At 43.7% G+C, this 18,895-nt stretch overlaps 1 long non-coding RNA gene across 1 annotated transcript in view; it reads left to right on the forward strand.

The window, feature by feature from the left end:
* The first annotated feature begins 1,485 nt into the window (after positions 1-1,485).
* LOC122456777 overlaps positions 1,486-18,895 on the forward strand; it is a 103,723-nt gene continuing 86,313 nt past the window's right edge. The window contains exon 1 of the long non-coding RNA XR_006275833.1: positions 1,486-2,170. This is a non-coding gene — a long non-coding RNA (uncharacterized LOC122456777). The remainder of the gene's footprint in view (positions 2,171-18,895) is intronic.

The following is an 18,895-nucleotide window of genomic DNA, read 5'->3' on the forward strand; positions in this document are numbered from 1 at the left end:
CTTGAGCATGTGGGTGAGATGCAAATACCTGGGAAAGAATTCTCTGTAGTAAGCCAGAACCTTCCACATCTAGTGTCCCATCTCTGGCCATTGGAAATATTTGCTAATAGAAGTCGCAGATGAGCCATATGCCATTGAAGGCAATCTCATCATACCATCCCCTCCATAAATTTATCAAGCTCAGTCTTGAAACAAGTTAGGTTTTTTACACTCCCCACCCAACTCCCCTTGAAAGGCTGTTCCAGAGCTTCACTCCTCTAGCCTAAACTTATTGATGACCAGCTTATATCTATTTGTCTTTGTGCTAGCATTGCCCCTTAACTTAAATAACTCCTCTCCCTGGCTGGTGTTGATGCCTCTGATGTATTTATAGAGAATAATCATACCTCCCCTCAGCCTTCATTTGGTTAAACTAAACAAGCCAGGCTCCTTAAGTCTCCTCTTGTAAGGTAGGTTCTCCATTCCTCTGATCATGCTAGTGGCCCTTCTCTGCACCTATTCCAATCTGAATTCATCTTTTTTAAACTTGGGAGACCAGAATTCTACACAATATTCCAGATGAGGTCTGACCAGTGCCTTGTATAATGGTAATAACACCTCCCTGTCTCTATTGGAAATATTTCTCCTGATGCATCCTAGGACTACATTAACCTTTTTCACAGCCACATCACACTGGTAGCTCATAGTCATCCTTTGATTGACCAGTACACCCAGGTCTTTCTTTTCCTCTGTCGCTTCCAACTGATACAGCCCCAGTTCATAGCAAACATTCTTGTTGTTATTCACTAAGTGCATGACTTTGCACTATTACATTTCATCCTATTTCTATTATTCCAGTTTTCAAGGTCATCCAAATCTTGTATGACATTCCGGTTCTCCTCTATTGGCAATACCTCCCAACTTTGTGTCATCCTCAAATTGTATTAGCACACTCCCACTTTTTATGCCAAGGTCATTAATGAAAATGTTAAATTAGATTGGTCCCAAGACTGATCACTTAGAATTCCAGTAGTAACCTCCTTCTAGCTGGACATTCGCCTTTCAGTATGATCCGCTGTAATCTCAACTTTAACCAGTTCCTTACCCACTGTTCAAGTCTTGTATTAATCCCCATCTTCTCAAATTTAACTAATAATTTCCCATGTGGAATCTATCAAATTCCTTACTGAAATCCAGGTAGATTAGGTCTTCCTTTGTCTAGAAAATCAATTATCTTCTCAAAGAAAGAGATCAGGTTGGTCCGACATGATCTACCTTTAGTAAAACCATGTTGTATTTTATCCCAATTACCATTTACCTCTATGCCCTTAACTATTTTCTCTTTTAAAATTTGTTCTTAGACCTTGCATACAATGGAGGCCAAACTAAGTCTCTATTACACACTTCTTATCCCTTTATAAACCATTTGTGATGGGTGACCAAAATTTTCACTGTCACAGCACCACAGACTGCTCAGTCTTTCACAAGCCCCATCAATCAACAACATAAGGCTTTTGGGGCAGCCTGGGCTTCCTGGGATGAAAAAGGAACTGGAGCAGCACTTGGTAGGTAAGGCACAAATAACTACAAACATTCAGCAGCAAAACATCCAGCCCCTGACTGCATGGACCCCAATCCTTCTATTTGGAGGTAACTGGACTCTAAATAATTGGTTTCCAAACCAGAAACTTTAAAAAGTCTTCATAGTTCAGGAAAAATCACTTTGGTTTGTGTTTTCCAGCTGCTGAAGACTACATCTCTTAAGTAACACTCGTACCTGTTGTGTGATATATCTGTATTGTCCTGGAAGCATCTCGCAGACCCATGTAAAAAGGGAGAGAACACTAGTAAGATATAACATTAGAGAACAATCCTGCACTGGCAGAGAGCTTTCCATCTCTTAATACGTGCTTCCCCTCTCTGCTTTCCACAATTGGAAGATTCGTGGAGACCCGCTGTGGCAGAGACCCTCCGAAGCACTAACACACAAACACCTCCCAAGGAAGTAACAGAAGAAGAAAATGTATTACCACACCATGCAGTCAAAGTAGGAGGAATAAACGTCCTCCCAGAGCAGCCGACAACTAAGGCTGTCATGTTTTTCCAAGCAGGACCACTCTGGGAAGCAGTACTTCTGCGAACGGAGCAGGCAGACAACACAGCTGCATGCAGATCTGGTATTGCTGCTCTTGTGAGTAGGTATTTAGATATTACAATGACTGTCCTGGCTGCAGGTTGCCAGTTGCCAACCGTTTTGATTCCAGGAACAATGTTTAACTCTTCATAGGGGAACCTGTGAACATTTTTGCTTTAACCCTCTCTGAACCACACAAAAAAAAGCTATCAAATCAAGAGTAAACTTTTGAGATCACCCCTTGACAAGAATTGCAAGTAATCTCTGTGTAAAGGCTCAGTAAACAGATCTGAAATTAGGGGTAATCTGCATGGTAACACCCCAGATTATCAGCCTGACTATCACTGCACGATAAGCAGTGTGCAGATGGCTGTGAGTGTGTTCTCTCCTTTTACCATTTAACTGGGCCATCTTTAGAACTTCGCTCCATCTGAAACAGCCTCTAGGAAAAATGACACAATACAACCAAAATGATTATAGGCCTTGTCTCTGGAGCCTGACCCCTCAGCCTTTAAAATTAGTGGCAAAGAACTGTTTGACATCAGGGATGCAGGATCAGGACCGTGAGAATTTGGAGGCCGATTCTCGTTTACATTAAGGCCCCTTTACACTGCCAGCACGGTGTAAAGGGCCCTTTGAGAAAACAAGAATGAGACCCTTTAAATAGACCTGACTTTAAGTAGGCCTGAGAGCCCATCTTTGGTCTTCTGAAGGCTCTTTGGTGCTCATAGACTGCTTTGGTTTTTTTTATATGCAATGTATTAAAAGTGAGCCCTTCATTTAATTAATGTCTAAAATTATATATTAAGCACTGTAGATGTACATCTGTTATATACATAGTGTGTGTAGGGCGAGATGGGTGTGTTAAATAAATCACCCTTTCCATTGGCTTTACGTTCTATTGCCACAGGCTGGTACAGTATAGAGCAAATCATGCCATTCAGAAATGTAGTTGGTCATTGTTACAGGAATGTGTCATGGAACTAGTGGGTTTTCAGGAGAGTGAGGGAGCTTCCAAGAACACAGGAAGGGTGGGCCAGTGGGCTAGGACTCAAGAGATCTGGCGTCTATTCATGGTTTTGTTACTGACTTGCTGTGTGATTTGGGTAAGTCACTTTGGCCCAGTTCCTCAAAGGTATTTAGGCTCCTAATGTCCATTGATTTCAAAGACCCTAAATATCTTTGATGATCTGGGCCTTCATCTCTCTCTGTTTCTCAGCCTACCCTTTGACTGTCTTGTAATTGTAGATTGTAAACTCTTCAGGGGAGGGACTGTTTTTGAACAGCTTCTAACACAATGGGGGTCTGATATCAGATGGGCCTTGGGGTGCTGCTGTAATATACAGGAATGTATGAAGCCAGGCGTTCCTTAAATGACCAAAGGATATTCATTCAGCTCCATTTTATAACACCATTCTCAAGAGGAAAGCAAAGAAGATCTGTGGTTAGAATGGAGTTTCATTATATTGGGAAATATGGTAGTAGCCTTCCCCATGAGGCAGTATAGTGCCCAGATATCCTTTGAAAGGCCCAATACAATACTTAGATGAATATCATAGAATCATAGAACTGGAGGGGACCTCAAGAGGTCATCTAGTCCAGTCCTCTGCACTTGTGGCAGGACTAAGTACTATATGGGAGAGAGAGAGACTTGTAAAGAAGGGGCAGTGAATTTTAGATAAAACACATTTCTAAAATGTCTTTAAGGAATCCATAATTTGGAGTTTAGCGTTGGAAAATTATGGCATGTTATATTTTGGGGGGTATGTTATGCAGAGAAGATGCATGGCATGACACATGGGGTCACATGCCCCCCCATTTCTGCCAGGGTTTATATGCCCTGCTCTGAACCCCACTGCATACCACTGAAACCTTTAAATTGTGCCCCCTCCCCACTATCAACAGTCACACATCCTGTCTGATGTTATATATCAATGTGTAGGTTTGCCTTGAATTGCAGCACCACTGGTGTTACCCATACAAATGTGCTGAACATGGATTTACAAATACCTCGAGGGGCTCTAAAGAGAACTGTTTAGAGACCATTGAGTTCTAAGAAGTTGTGGCAAGAAAGGGTAGCTTTGTAATTAAGACAGACTTGGAAGATCTGAGTTCGATTCCCACCTCCACCACAGACTTCTTGTATGGCCTTGGGCACATCACCTCATCTCTCTCCAGTTCAGTTCCCCATCTGTAAAACAAGGATAATATTTCCTTTCTCTTATATATTGAGTGTGTAAATTCTTCAGGGCAAGAACTTCTTCTTCCTATGTGTTTGTACAATGCCTCGCACAATGAGGCCCTTATCTTGGTATCTCTCAGCACTAATGTAATACAAAAATAATAATATTTTATCTTCCTGACTTATTTTGGTACTATTTCATCTAAATTAATTCCCAAAAGTTACTGTCTCCAAATGCTGTAATTTCTCAGCACAGGAATATACAGATTGGCAGGTGGCTGTACTTAGTTTTTGAAGATACTGTAATATCCTCCATGAGAGAATGTCAAGGATAATGTAAAAACATGGTGGCCCATCTGCTCTGAGGTGTCTGCTGACTCATCTTCCAGGGACCCCAGTCAGATCTCATCTCTGGATTTAATATTACTCCTGTATTAGAAAGATGCCACACGTGCTTCGGGGCTTCTGCTGGACACTTGCAGGGGCCAGGAATGGATTTTTCCCACCAATGTATTATCTTGGGCTGGGGAGTGGTTTCCTTCCTCTGAAAAATCAGAGATGGCCACAGTGGGAGATGGGCCCCTGGACAGGGTGGGCCAGTGCTGTGAGGTAGTACTGAGAATTCTGTCTCTCATGGATGGCTGCATCTTGCTGACATGCTCAGGACCTAACTGATCACCCTATGTGGGGCTGGGAACCAGTCTTCCCCTAGATCAGATTGACAGTGACGTTGGGTGGGTCCACATTCCTCATGATTCTGTCTCATGGGTCACTCGGTGGGATTATCTGGGTGTATCTCACTTAATTCCCTACCATTGCAGGGGCCTCGGACACTGGTACACCTCAGTCCTGACACTGAGGGTTGTCATGGTTAGAGGCAGGTCCATTTAAACCCTAATCCCAGCCCCAAACTGAAGGCTAACTTCTGCTATGATTGGGTTTGGGGCTGGTTGGCTGGTGAACTGGGACATTGCTGTCACTAAATTCTTTTTAAGGCCACAGTTATACCACATGACTTGGTAAAAATGGACCTTTGCCACATGCCAGCTCAGTTCCAAGTGACTAGCTCCCATGGCAATTAGGCATCTAAATCCTTTGAGGATCCAGGCCCATGCGTCTGTTTCACCGCAGCCACTAGTTGGCCTGCATGTTGGCAGTCGTCAGAGAGTCCACAGATTGGATGGCTTTCACACCTTAGAGGTATTGGCTTCAGTCAGGCTCAAAGACCTTTGGCACTGCTGCAGCCTAATCAGCTGTGTTCTAGAGACGGGCCTGGGCTTGGATCCGAATCCAAATTTCCCGCAAAGTCTGGGAGTGTTCAGAAATGGCGTTGCAGTTTGTCTCATTATAGAGAGAAGCCTAAGATGCAAAATTTGAGTTTGGATCTGAATCCAGAGCTGATCTTGCTCACAAGTCAGAGGGCTCTGGGTGCACTGTCGTACCGCAGACTCAATTCATGTTCTATTCTGAGTATCCATGTGGGACCTAACCCCAGCCCTGCTGCGCCCCTTAATGCTTCTTGCTATTGTCAATTTCAAGTTAGAAATTCTCTTCTTTGTTATTGTTTCTGACATCCCGCTGTCCTGCTCTTGCAAAGTGGATGGACCTGATAACTATCTTTAACTATCATGCCATACAGCTTATTTGTTATAGCTGCTTAGTGTGTGGTGCCAACAAGAGGCGGGACGGGGGGGGGGGGGGGAGGGGAAGAGTTTTTAACAGTAAACTGAGAAGAGAAATAGGGGATATAGGTCCTGATCCAAAGCCCATTAAAGTCAGTGGAAGGACTTCAGTGGGCTTTGGGTCAGGCTTAGATAGAGTAAAACTCACTTATAGCATGGCAGACATTGCTGGCTAACAATGGTTGCTATGCTAGGTTTCTGGAATAATTTACTACAAAAGGATGAAACTTCTCTCCAAAATGCCATTTATAAGAGAGAGATGTTTCTCTGCAGAGCTGCCATCTGTGAAATAATTCTCTTCCAGACAACGTGTCTCGATCATGTACGCAGGAACACAAGGAAAAGCCCTTTGCTCTCTCTCTAAATACATCCATACAGCATAAGGGCAAATCCTGCTGCCCCATGGCAATGATCAGAAGGAAACTCTTAGAGACCAAATTCCTGAAGGTCTCCTATGCAAGGAAAAAACTCAAGGAGGGGACTCTGTGGCCCTTTCTTAACGAATGTGTCTCAAGATGATCTGGATGAAAGATGCTCCTGTATGCACGTGCAAAGGATTCTTATTGCTGCCATTATGGATGAAAAAAGCCAATTAGCCCAGCGTGTCCTGTTAAGATAAACAGGTTTCAGAGTAACAGCCATGTTAGTCTGTATTTGCAAAAAGAAAAGGAGTACTTGTGGCACCTTAGAGACTAACAAATTTATTTGACCATAAGCTTTCATGAGCTACAGCTCACTTCATGGGATGCACGCATGCTGTAGCTCATGAAAGCTTATGCTCAAATAAATTTGTTAGTCTCTGAGATGCCACAAGTACTCCTTTTCTTGTTAAGATAAAGTGACAGTTCAGAAGGGGGACTGTAAAGAAACCTCAAGGGGACAGCAGGGTGAAATGGATTTTAAAAGAAATTAAAATAGAACAACAAAAATACAGGGAGAATCCACTTAGTGGAAAAGGGAAAAGTCAACCTGTTAAGTAAAGGGTTGGCGAAAAGAAGCCAAAGCCAACAGTATAAGAAAGATAAAATGTTATCAGTTCTGTTTATAATATTATCAGAAAATTATAGAGACACCAGGGGAGCCATTATAAAGGAGCCGATAAGATAAGCAGCATATCTCTCCTGCTATCTGCCTGGAGCACCAGAGCTATGTTACTGCTAATCACCTTATCTTTTGTGGTCTAACGTTTCTGATAACAGGGAAAGCGAATGCTGAGTTTTTTCCAGTTATATTTGCAGTGGGTGAGCAGCTTGCTCCGCTCCAACCTGGTCTTATAAGGGCTGCAGGAGTGGGAGTCTCTCAGTGAAGAGCTTGCAGAGATGAGGAAGGTAGATAGCTATTTAGTGGTTAGATCAGGGGAGCAGGGTTTGGGACACCTGGGTTCTGTTCCTAGTTCTGCCTCTAACCTGCTGTGTGACCTTGGGTGCGTCACTTCACTTCTCTGTCTCTGTTCCCCCCACCTCCTTTGGTTTAGTTTGTGAGCTCTTTGCGGCAGGGACTTTCTATCACCATATATTTGTACAGTGCCTGACACACCGGTGCCCTCATCTTGGTTGGGGCCTCTAAGGGTATGTCAACACAGCAATTAAATACCCGTGGCTGGCCTGGGTCAGCTGACTGTGGCTCAGGCTGTAAAATTGCAGTGTAGACATTCAGGCTTCAGGCTGGAGCCTTTGCTCTGGGACCCCATGAAGGGGGAGGGTCCCAGAGTTCAGCTCCTTCCCAAGCCTGAATGTATACATAGCAATTTTGAGCCCTGTGAGCCTGAGTCAGTTGACCTGGACCAGCCATGGCCATGTCATAAGTCTTTGATTTCACTGTCAACCTACCCTTAGAGTTGTTGTGACTCAAATAATAAAAAGTACATTTTGTACCCACATACTCCTGAGTGCCTGGGCTCAGTGGCCTAGCGAGGCAACAGAACCATCATAGTTCTGCTGTGCAGGCCCAATCCAGCGTTTAGTGACTTGCCCACAGTCCCACAGCAGAGCCAGTTTCACAGCTAAGAAGAGAACCAAACATCCCGACTCCCAGTGCCCCGCTCTAACCAGCAGACCACACTTCTTGATTTTGCTTATAATCCTGTTGATTAAAACTGCGCTAGTTGACACTCCAAGTAACGAAAACTGATACTTGTCAGCACTAAACATTTTTCCTCAGAGAAACTATTCGTTCAACGTACACTAAAACCTGGCCTGCAAATGTTTTGTCCCCAGGGCTTTTCCTCATGCTACATTTAAAAAAAAAAAAAAAGTCAGCCTAAGTTAATCCTCCTCCTAACAGTTGGTAGTTTTGGTTTATCTGATCGAAAAGTTTATTTTCATTATCGTTAAAGTAAATGTTTTTGCATCTCTGGGGGGAAAAAAGGTCTTGGGAAATTATCTTGTGCCATGGAATAGAAATTACCCTTCCATGCAAATCTTGATTCAATATTATTGTACTCGATGGTAAATAGTGTGCTGTTGATGCAGAGAGATCAGTGTGAATGTATATTTCAGTTAGTCAATTCATTTGTTTCCAGTTCCTGCTGGGTAGCTGAATTCCATCTGCTGGCTTTCTTGGTTACATTACCATTTCCCTAAGCTTGCAAACTTTAAGGTCAAATATGGCTGCCTGGGACATTCCAAGTTTTATGGCTGCTTTCTCCTGCCCCATGGTTTTTAATCCTGTTTCCACCTCCTGGTACAACTGTAGGTGCAGAATTATGAAAAGGTGAAACTAATCCACTGCGTTTGCAATGGACTGATCATGCAGCCACGCAGAGGGACAGAGTTAAACAGGTTCTTCAGGCCCTGCTCAGGGTGGGAAATGTCACAGGCATAGCAAGAAAGATTGTCAAATAATCCCATTCTTGACGGCACTGCAGATTCACTGCACTCAGCTCCAGAGGGGAAAGAGAGTTTTGCAGAGCTTTGCAGCAGTGACTCCTGCTGGATGATTAGCAATCGTGTTGATAGGCTGCATAGACGGCCTTGCTCTTCCCTCTTTTGCAACAAAGATGGTGGGGTGGCTACGACTCAGGGCGTTAAAGGGGTGGGATGAATTTTCCTTGAAACAGGGCTTTGAGCGAACGTGGGATGAATTTTCTGAACAAGCTGGCTGGGTAGAACTTGGAGTGGACATGGGCCAAGTTTTGATTGTAAACTAACTGAAATCGTGGTCTCAGCTGAGTCACTTGAAGTTTGGGGGTGCATCAGAACCCACATGTTGAAGCAAGGGTTATGACTCCTCCTAAGCCTCGTTTTCCACAGGATAGAAGGGGTGTTCTTAATGCCACTTAACTAACACAGGGTAGAAGCCTAGTGAAGACAAGGCAGGTTGTAGTTTTCACACAAGTTGGCAGGTCAATTTAAGGACTATGGGGATGCCTAGTCTTTAACTCGGCCTGCTAACTCATGCAGAAACTACACGTCTCCATCTTCACTAGGATTTACCTCGAGCTCGCTAACTGGAGTTAAGAACATACCTTTTCCCTAGTGAACACACCAACAGTATGTCTATACTTAAAACACTGCAACATCCGTGCTGCAGCTGTGGCCCTGTAGCGCTTCAGCATAAACATTATCCACACCACTGGGAAGGGCTCTCCCATTACTGTAGTTAATCCACCTCCTTGAGGGGTGGTAGCTAGGTTGATAGAAGTATTCTTCCATCAACCTTGCATGGTCTACACCAGGGCTCAGGTCAGCATAGCTATGTCACTCAGGGATGTGAAATTTTTCCCAGTGTAGAGCAGCACCAAGTCTAAGTGAATGTCTGCATGTACCCCTGCAAAGCACATGCATCAAGGGGAAACCCTACCCCTATGTGCCCCAGACTTCCCTTTCCTAGCCCCACACCCCACTGATCCTTTTATATAGAGCCAAGTAAAGTCCCCAGGGTGCATTAGCTTATCGTTCTCTAGTAACAGAAATGAGATCCAGCAATTTGTGAAGATTCAGATCCCTTAATCATTCATGGTGGCAGAATGTCATCCGCATGAGGATCCAGCGCATTAGCCCCAAATATGGGAAAATACAGGGGGGCTTTCAGTTGCTAAGGAATAAATGAGGGAAAACAATGGACTTATCCTTTCCTCCTGCCGTGCCTGTCTGGTGGCAATGAGCAGCCCCGGGTGTGGCGTGCATTAGTTTGGTGTCTCTCAGAACATCTTGATGTCAAAATGGGGCCACATCTTTGGGTAACACTCTGGGCTTTATTTGCTGCAAAGCCCTGCCCCGCCCCGCCCCCCATGACAGAATTTCCTCCTCTTTGTTGGAGTGATTTATTTCATGACAACATCCCACCTGTAAACAGTGAAGCAGTTCGGATTGATAGGCACCATTCTGCTGCGTTTTGCTTCAATGCTCGAACGAGTCTCATCATTCCCCTTCATGCTGGCACTAGACAACGACAGGCTTTTCCCTCCCATGTAGTGGATTGAATTTCCTGATTCTCAGCACAGGTGTAGTTTGATGTCTATATTTGGAGAGGCAGTGGGGGATGCTTAATACTATTAATAATTGGTGTAGGTCTAACGTCTGGATTTACTGATTTTTAGTGGTCCTTAAATTACACTGTAGTTAATGAGTGAGTCAGTGGGCAGATGCGGTGCTCCCTCCCTGAGCCCAGCTGGGCAGGGCTGGTTGGTGTCGCCCCCCTGAATGTTCCTCCGTGCCCATCTAGGAAAGTGTGCCCCATAGTTTGAAAACCTCTGTAGATTCAGAGGCGATATGTGGGGCGGTCATGTGCCCCCCCCATAACCTTTAAATTACCCCCCCACACACACACACTCTAACAGCAATTTTGTGTTGCCTGTGAGTAAGGAGGGGGGAGCGTATCCAGGGTTGGCCAAACCTTTAAATTGTGCCCCTGCACTATCAACATGTACAGTTTGGGGGGCAACCCCCCCATGTTCCCCCAATCTCTGTCCTTGATTCTCAGGCCCACAGCCTAGCCCCTTGTTTTCCAGCACTGCTCTGAAGGTGATCCCCTATCTCCATTCCCCCACCAACCCTTAAGCAGATGCTGTAGTGCTCCAAGAGAGCTGAAGCCACGATTACATGGTTTGTGCCCAGGGCTGAGATTTTCAGATCTGTCGTGGGGATTTGGAGGCCATTGGGCATCCAACCCCCAAGGCAGATTTCAGCAGAAGTCCTGTTATAAGAGCAGGTTATGCCTTCCTCTGGGTTTCCCATTACCTCCTTTCTGCTCTCTGTAAAAGGATTTTCTAATTTCATGTCCTGTATAGTGCCAAACACGCAGGGACTGCCCTGTTGCAGCAGACTAACCATTCATCTCCCTAATGCATGGCGCCCATTATTGAAGTATCTGGCACCTTGCAGTCTTTAATTATCCTCACCTTTTTCCTGTGAAGTAAGGCAGGGCTGTTATCCCCATTTCACAGACTGGGAACTAATGAACAGAGCAATTAAGTGACTTGCCCTGGGTCATACAGGAAATCTGTGGCAGAGCAGGGAGTTGAACCCAGGTCTTAAGTGCTAGGTTAGCACCTAAACCACAGGACTGCCCGTTCTCTGATCTAATCCAGTATCCTCTCTTTGCTAGTGGCCACAGTTACATGCTTCAGAGGAAGGTGCAAGAAACCCCATCATGACCACTATGGAATAATCTGCTGCTAGGGGAAGTTTTTTTCTCACCTCCATTAGTGAGGGTTTAAATCATGCCCTGTAGTACAAGGACTTATGTCTATCCCTGATAATGCATTACCTCCTATCTAATGGGACTATGAAGGGTCACTAGCTGTATAAATGTATTACCATTTTTTGATCACTGGTACTCAATAAACAACAGTAAATAAGTGGGTTACTCTCTGCACAGCCTGGTTCTGCAAGGTGTTGGGAGTAGCTTCAAGGGGAGTGGTACACCCACAGCACCCAGAGGGCTGTGATGAGAAGTGAGGCTGCTCAATAGCACTCAGTACCTTTCAGGATTGAATCCTACATGGTTTTTCTTTTGTGTGAGTCATACCCTTAAGCAGTGTTAAAAGGGAGAACAGCTGCTGAACCACTGCTGGGCTGAGCTTTCAGGCCAATGGGTTACAGGCAAGTTCAGGGTGAAAGGGATTTAAAAATGGAGCAAACCAATTTATACTTGTGTGACTTTTTAAAAAAAAAAAATGAAGGGGGAAGGTCAGTTTTCCCAAGACACTGACACCACAGCTACACCTCTCTCTCTTTCTAAAACTCAGATCCAGGTTCCCAACACACCTATGTTTGTAGCTGAGATTTTGGTTTAGCCTTTTATAAACATTGGTTTGAAAGCTTGTCTCTTTCACCAACAGCATTCGGTCCAATACAAGATATTACCCCCCGGTCTCGCTCGTAAACCTTGAGGTCATTTGTGAAATTCAGATTTGGGGCTAGAGTTCAAATACTCACACATTTAGGGCTACCCAAGGCAACTCACCAAAACACTGGTTGTGAAGAGCTAGAAGCAGACATGCTACAATTCAACCTCCCACAAGGACCTAGAGAAGCTTTTCTTTAGTATTTTCTCTCTCTGCCTTTTCCTCCCTGGAAGAATGAATGCATGGGGAAGCCGCAGCTAGGTGCTAGTGGAATTAACTGCAGTATCTGCAGCCTAGGTGTGGCTAAGCATGAGTAAGCAATTGCAGAAGGAAGAAAAAAAAACTCCTAGCAAAGCATTCTGGGATAGCTGGGTCAGCTATAAAAGGTCACAGCAGCAGCTCTGTAAATCAGTAGGAGCTAGAGCAGAGAGGCTGTGGTGTAGTGAGTGTATTTAGTAGGGAAACTTTTAAAAGTGTGCTTTGGATGCCCACAATGTCCTTATTTGTAGATGTATATTTAGATTAGGACTAGCTTTTCTTTCAAGTGGCTGTGGTACATCCAAAACTGTCCATTTGCTAGTTCTGTAGGAAAAAAGAAAGGCAAAAGTATTTTCAATATCTCAAAGGCCAGTGAAATGAATGGCAGTTTCTGGGAGACCCATGAATAGTCACAAAACAACCTGGAGCTAAGTGAAGCTTTATACAGCAGGCCTTTTCACAAGCATCCTCTGGTTTGGTTTCACCATGAGAATTTCACAGAGTGAAAAACAACAGTGTTACTTTGGGTGACGCTTTCAGATGTTTAACCAATAATTTTGGTTTTGCCCTTTTATTCCTGTTCGAAACATGTTCGGCTACAGTTAGAAAAGGAGGCAGACAGGCACTTAAAAGAGAATGAAATCTACACTTTCAGTACAAAAAGGTTTTTATTGTAGATTAAATGCAAGAACTAAAGTCTCCAAGGCAGATCAGTGGGTGTATCTCTTCTCATACAGGCTACCGGGACCCAAGAAGATGGGTGTTAAACTCTGCACATGCAACAGTTCTTAAATATTTAAAGGTGTGGTACGCAAAAGACATGACAGTTTCATAGCTACCTATACCACAAAAATGTTACAAGATACAAACAATGGCTGGAGACTGTAGAAGGACCACATCATGGATGCTTCTGTTTAAAAATGTTACCAAGTGTGTTTGTGGATAGAGGCAGAATAGCCAGGCTCGAAGAACTGGCACAGTCTTCACACGGTGACAGCAGATTCAAATCCATTGGTCTGGACAATGGCGTTTTCAGCTGTTTGTGGGAATGTGATTCAAGTCAGGATCAAAGTCTTCTCTTTCTGATCATGATACCTGAACATGTCTTGAATACTGGGGGGGCTCTTCAGTTTTGTTCATGTTTTCATATGAATAACCCCATCCACTTGCTGAGACGGTAAGGCGAGCAGTATTATTTCATAGGCTAAGACTGGTTTCAGAGTAGCAGCCGTGTTAGTCTGTATTTGCAAAATGTATTCCACCAAATGCATCCGATGAAGTGAGCTGTAGCTCACGAAAGCTTATGCTCAAATAAATTTGTTAGTCTCTAAGGTGCCACAAGTACTCCTTTTCTTATAGGCTAAGACTATATGTCTCAGGTGGAAAGAGTAGTGCTCATTCTCATGTGCTGTCCTACAAGAGGTATATTAAATGATGGTAAGGTAGAATCCTTAGCTAGTCTCATTGTGCTCAAGGGCTTGATGACAATCAAATATGGGACTATATGGGAAAGCATGGCCCTGTATAGTGTCTTTGATCTAAAAAAATGAATGTGCTTTATAGACTGTGACTGTGTGTGAATGTATATATAAAGATGCATCTGAACTCTCTTGCTCCACAGTTTGACTTAAGCTTCTCTCTACGATGAGAGATCTAGGAATGTTGCATGATCACTTGTGACCAAACTGGACCCAACTTTAGGGTGGCAAGTGATTGATGAAGTAGCAGAAAGAGCAGCTTTAGAAACAGAAAGAGAAGAATACATTATTCACTGTAAACCACAGGGGGGACTATAGTTACTTTAGGTTTGACTGTAACAACCGGACTTGGTATTTCACCAGGCGGTAAAGTGCTTTAGTGTCTTTAACAAGCAGAAATGGTCAGGACTCTCGGGTTCACATCTCATTTGAAAACCAGCACCTTCAGCAACCCAGTGGCCCCAGCCCATGCTGGGGCATTAGCTCAGGAGTGATTCAAAGGGAAGACTTTCAGATGGTGAGTCACCACCATGAGTTTTCTGTGGTTATTTCCTATCTGAGTACAGATCAGAACTTGCTTATCTGACGAGATCACAGCCCAGTGTGGCATGACTGCAGGCAATGTGAAAAATAAACAGGGGATTCTAGCAGGATTATTTCACTCTGACTAGACAACATGCTATAGAATAGTTGCCAAGTTAGGTCACCTTAGGCAATTACTCTGAATGGGTTTAAGAGACAGCTGGACATTTTTATGAGGAAAGAGTTGATTTGCAGATGCAAAGACAAAGCAAGGAGTCGGGCTTGAGATAAACTTAAGGGGCTACACTCATTGGGCCAAGTGGCTGTTTCCTGTTCTGTAATTCTTTGTTTCCTTTGAGCTATTTACAAAATTGACCATGCTGTATACTGAGTGTGTATACACAGTGTGTCAACTGATCAGTGACATCCAATGCAGAGCACACAGGACAATAATCAAAGTTACACCTCTCCCGGACAAAGTGGGTGAAAATGATGGAGTGAAATTCTAAATTAGATCAGTGTCCTTCCATGATGATGAGGTTTGAACATTCCCCTCCCACACTGATCTCATCCCTGGCATCTGGGGCATGACGCATGGGCTACAGACACAAACAAGGCACCCCACCACTGTATAACAGCAAGAGTTGCTCTTTTTGGATGGTACACTGCTGACACTATGGATGCAGCATTGCTAGGAAGGGTCACCCAAGTTATGATATAATTAGATGCCTTCCTGCAGGGCCAGCATGAAATACACAGTACAAGAATGCTGTAAGCCAATCATAACACCACTTCATGGACTGCAGGAAAAGGACCTGAATAACGACGTCACTTTTGCCAAGGCTGGTGGCTGAGATTCCATTAGTTTTCCCCTTGGCCTAGGAAAGTGATAGAAAATGAGCCCTTATAGTCAGTGACCCCAAGTTCACAGCAGGAAAGAGTCTCTTTTACGTCCCTTTCAAATGCTAGGAAAGAAATATTTCCTCCCACTCTTTTCAGACTCCTAGCAGGAGAAGAACTATTCCAGATAAAACAAGAACAGCCGAGACTCCACCCAGAACTGAAACTGTGGGGACCTCTGAGAGTGTGAGACTCCTCCCCTCCTCCCTTGGTTTTCACATTCCTTTGCCCTTCCTGGCTCCACCCCAGAAGCTCTAACCAGCACAGAGGCTGTGAAATCCCACACACGGGACGATTGTCTCATGGGATTCCTAGCCCAAATTAGTAGGCCCATGTCGTTCAGCTGCTCTGTGGAGAAACAGCTTGTGGCTTTTCCAGACTTAATTCGGAACCTTTGCAGCTCTCCCAGCAATAAAAACAATTGCAACGTACAACACTTACAGCAGCTCTCCTCAAAAGTTCAACTCCCGTTAAGGATTAATTATGCCTCACAAAACACTAGTGCCAGGATTGGTCACATGATCACCCCTGGGTCATTTTTAAAGCTGCTGACAATGGAAACAAGGACTAATATAGGGCTGGCCCCATTTGTCTCTTCGTACCACTCTCTCCCCTGATGTCTGCAGCAGCCCTCCTGACCGTGTCCAACGTGAAGCCTCACACTCCATCTTCAGATTCCTCTCTGAACAGAACTTACCACTCTCCATCAGCTGCCATCCGCAGCTCCTCTGTGCGGGGCCAGCTCCAACACTTCTCCCCCGTGGGGAGAAAACGTCGTCACATGATGCCATACAACTCAAAACAAATGACAGGCTCCTTATTTATTGTACCCTCACCTTTGCCTTCCTCCACACCCACTTCATTGTGTATTATCTTCCCTGACCGTGCTGTGTCTGTCAGTTTGGGGCAAGAAGCTGTCATCTTAGGTCTTAGCAAAGCACTATGCACACCTAGGACACTGTTTAAAACAATCATTATTGTCTTCCAGTAAAACCAGAATATTTTCCTATCACTTGATCTACTGTATCCGGAAACAGGAACCAGTTACTATGGTTTACTCTGCTTTGTAGGCTCCTCCCAGCAACAGCACATCTAATAAATCCAGAACTTTCCTTTAGCGATACTGAACTGGATCAGCCCAAAAACAATGGCTGAGGCAGGCTGTATAAGCCTTGCTCCCTTGCCCCGAATCGAAATGGCACCAGAACCAAATCTATTTTGGAGTCTGAAAAAATTCAGTTCGCTTCCCTTCTTCCTCTAGTTATTTTTCATTTTGGTGGAACTGGAAGCAGGAGTCCCAAGGGGTTGTTCCCATGGTCATTCTGTCCTGAGCAGTGGGGAGTTAGAAAGGATTGGGGATCTCGGGATAGACTCTGTTCCCAAAGGAATTTCCAGCTCAGATTTGAAGACACAAAACGGTTAGTCACAAAGCACCTAAAGTTGTAAGTAAGCAAACAGCTAAAGCTCTGGAGGCTTGCCTCATTGCTAGTTAGTTATGGGGGAATAATTCAAAGGCCCGGCTTTCCTTAGTCAGCTGAACCGGCTAGGTGGTCTGGGCATGTTGACATCATTACAGGTTCTGTTGTCCATTTTCAAGAAAAATTGTTTCTTTTTCCCTTTGAAAACAATGAAAAATCTAGTCTCAGGTCAAAGTGGAGGTCACATCTTGGAGCAGTTTATCTAGTTCCAACAGAAAAGGACACACACACGCACACTTCAGACCAAACCAATTAATTATACGGTTTCCTTGAACTGCCAAACTTTAAGCTACTCTGTCTTCTGAGCGTGTGTATCCATGGCAACCCTCCAGTCACCACAAGTTTTAAAATGTGCTGCATTTCACACCTTTTTTCATCTATTATTTTCTAAGTTTGGGCTTTGGACCTTGTCTAATCATCCTGTAACTTCTAAATAGAAGTTCAGATACACTTCTTCAACCAATTTATTAATGCATCCGATGAAGTGAGCTGTAGCTCACGAAAGCTTATGCTCTAATAAATTTGTTAGTCTCTAAGGTGCCACAAGTACTCCTTTTCTTTTTTCTTCAACCAAGTGACACTGATTTAGTTATGTGACAATAATAAGTCAATTAACCTTATTTATCTTAACTGTCTGTCATAGACTAGTGATGGGTGAGCATCGAAAGGCTTGAAGTTCTTGGATAAGCACTATCCTATTCTACTATGTTCTTATGTACTATACTTCTTGGGTCTTCAAAACTGGGCAGTGAATCTCACAAGTACAATGTTTTCCTGTAAAATTTCTGTTACCTCTTGCTTCTGGTTGGACCATAAATACCAGATCAGTCCTTCTAGCTTTGTTCAACACTTGTGCTTCTAGTGTCAGCCAGAAGCTAAAAACAGGCATGGAAATTAAAAAAAAAAAAATAGAAGGAAATTTAGGTAAACTTATTTGCATCTCTGAAAGGGTTTGGTTCAAGTTGATTTGAGTTTGAGGGAAAGACCTGGGTAGGTTTTGACTTTATAAGGCAAGTTTGGCCAGCTCTAGCATAGACACCTTCACAAACTGTAAAGTTTAAGCTTTCCCTATCAGGTAGCAGCTCCATGCAGTTCAGCTGTACCAGGTTTATCACCACCTGTGCCTATCCAGTCTTCCTCAATGTTTTACCTTCCTGATTCAGGGCTGTAGATAAGCATCACAGTGCTTACTGCTGTTTCAGCAACGGGTCACATTGAGCTCTTGATAGGTAAAGTATGGAGGAAGAATTAGAGTGAGCTTGATATGCTGGAGGATTCTGAAAAGTTGAAAGAACTTCCTCAGTTAGTGGAGGACTCAATGGGTGATTCCAGGCCAGAAGGCAAAGCTCAGGCCACAGTATTATCTGTCAGTGTTGCTTCTATTCAAACTACGTTGTCATAGTATATCCAGGTCTCATGTATTCCAAAGCAAGCTGAACCTGAATTTCAGTGCTGTCAGCTGTAAATTGTGGCACCTTAATTTGATCGTTAAAAGATGAAGGTTTTGAATGTCATAGATATGAAAACGAATAACATAATGGGAAGAGTAACCTCTTATGTTATCACCTTGGAAATTCAATTATTTGAGTGTTCTCACATTTTCACTTTCCAATGTCTTGCAGCTTTTTTTGTAATGATGAATAATTATATAATGAGAGGCGAGGTGTGGGGGCTTTTGACACCTGGGGGACGTTCAAGAGGCGGCTTGAGATAAGAACATTTGCTGGCTCTTTCTGCTAAAAGGATCAAACGGTGCTTCAGTTGTTAGGTTTCAGAGCTAACTCCCCTTAAAGAAGGGCAGTTCACACCTTTCCACAGTCGGGTTTCAGGCTGTCTGAAACAGCAGGCTCGCACTGTTAAAAATAGAATGTGCAAAAATAGTCATGGAATGATTTTCAAACAGTGAATGAATTCAAGAAAATTGTGGATCTGCTCATGCATATTCCATGAGCAAAAAATTGGAAACAAAATTTGCCAAACAAATAATTGGGCA

Source organism: Dermochelys coriacea, chromosome 15 (assembly GCF_009764565.3).
Source record: "Dermochelys coriacea isolate rDerCor1 chromosome 15, rDerCor1.pri.v4, whole genome shotgun sequence".
NCBI lineage: Eukaryota > Metazoa > Chordata > Testudines > Dermochelyidae > Dermochelys > Dermochelys coriacea.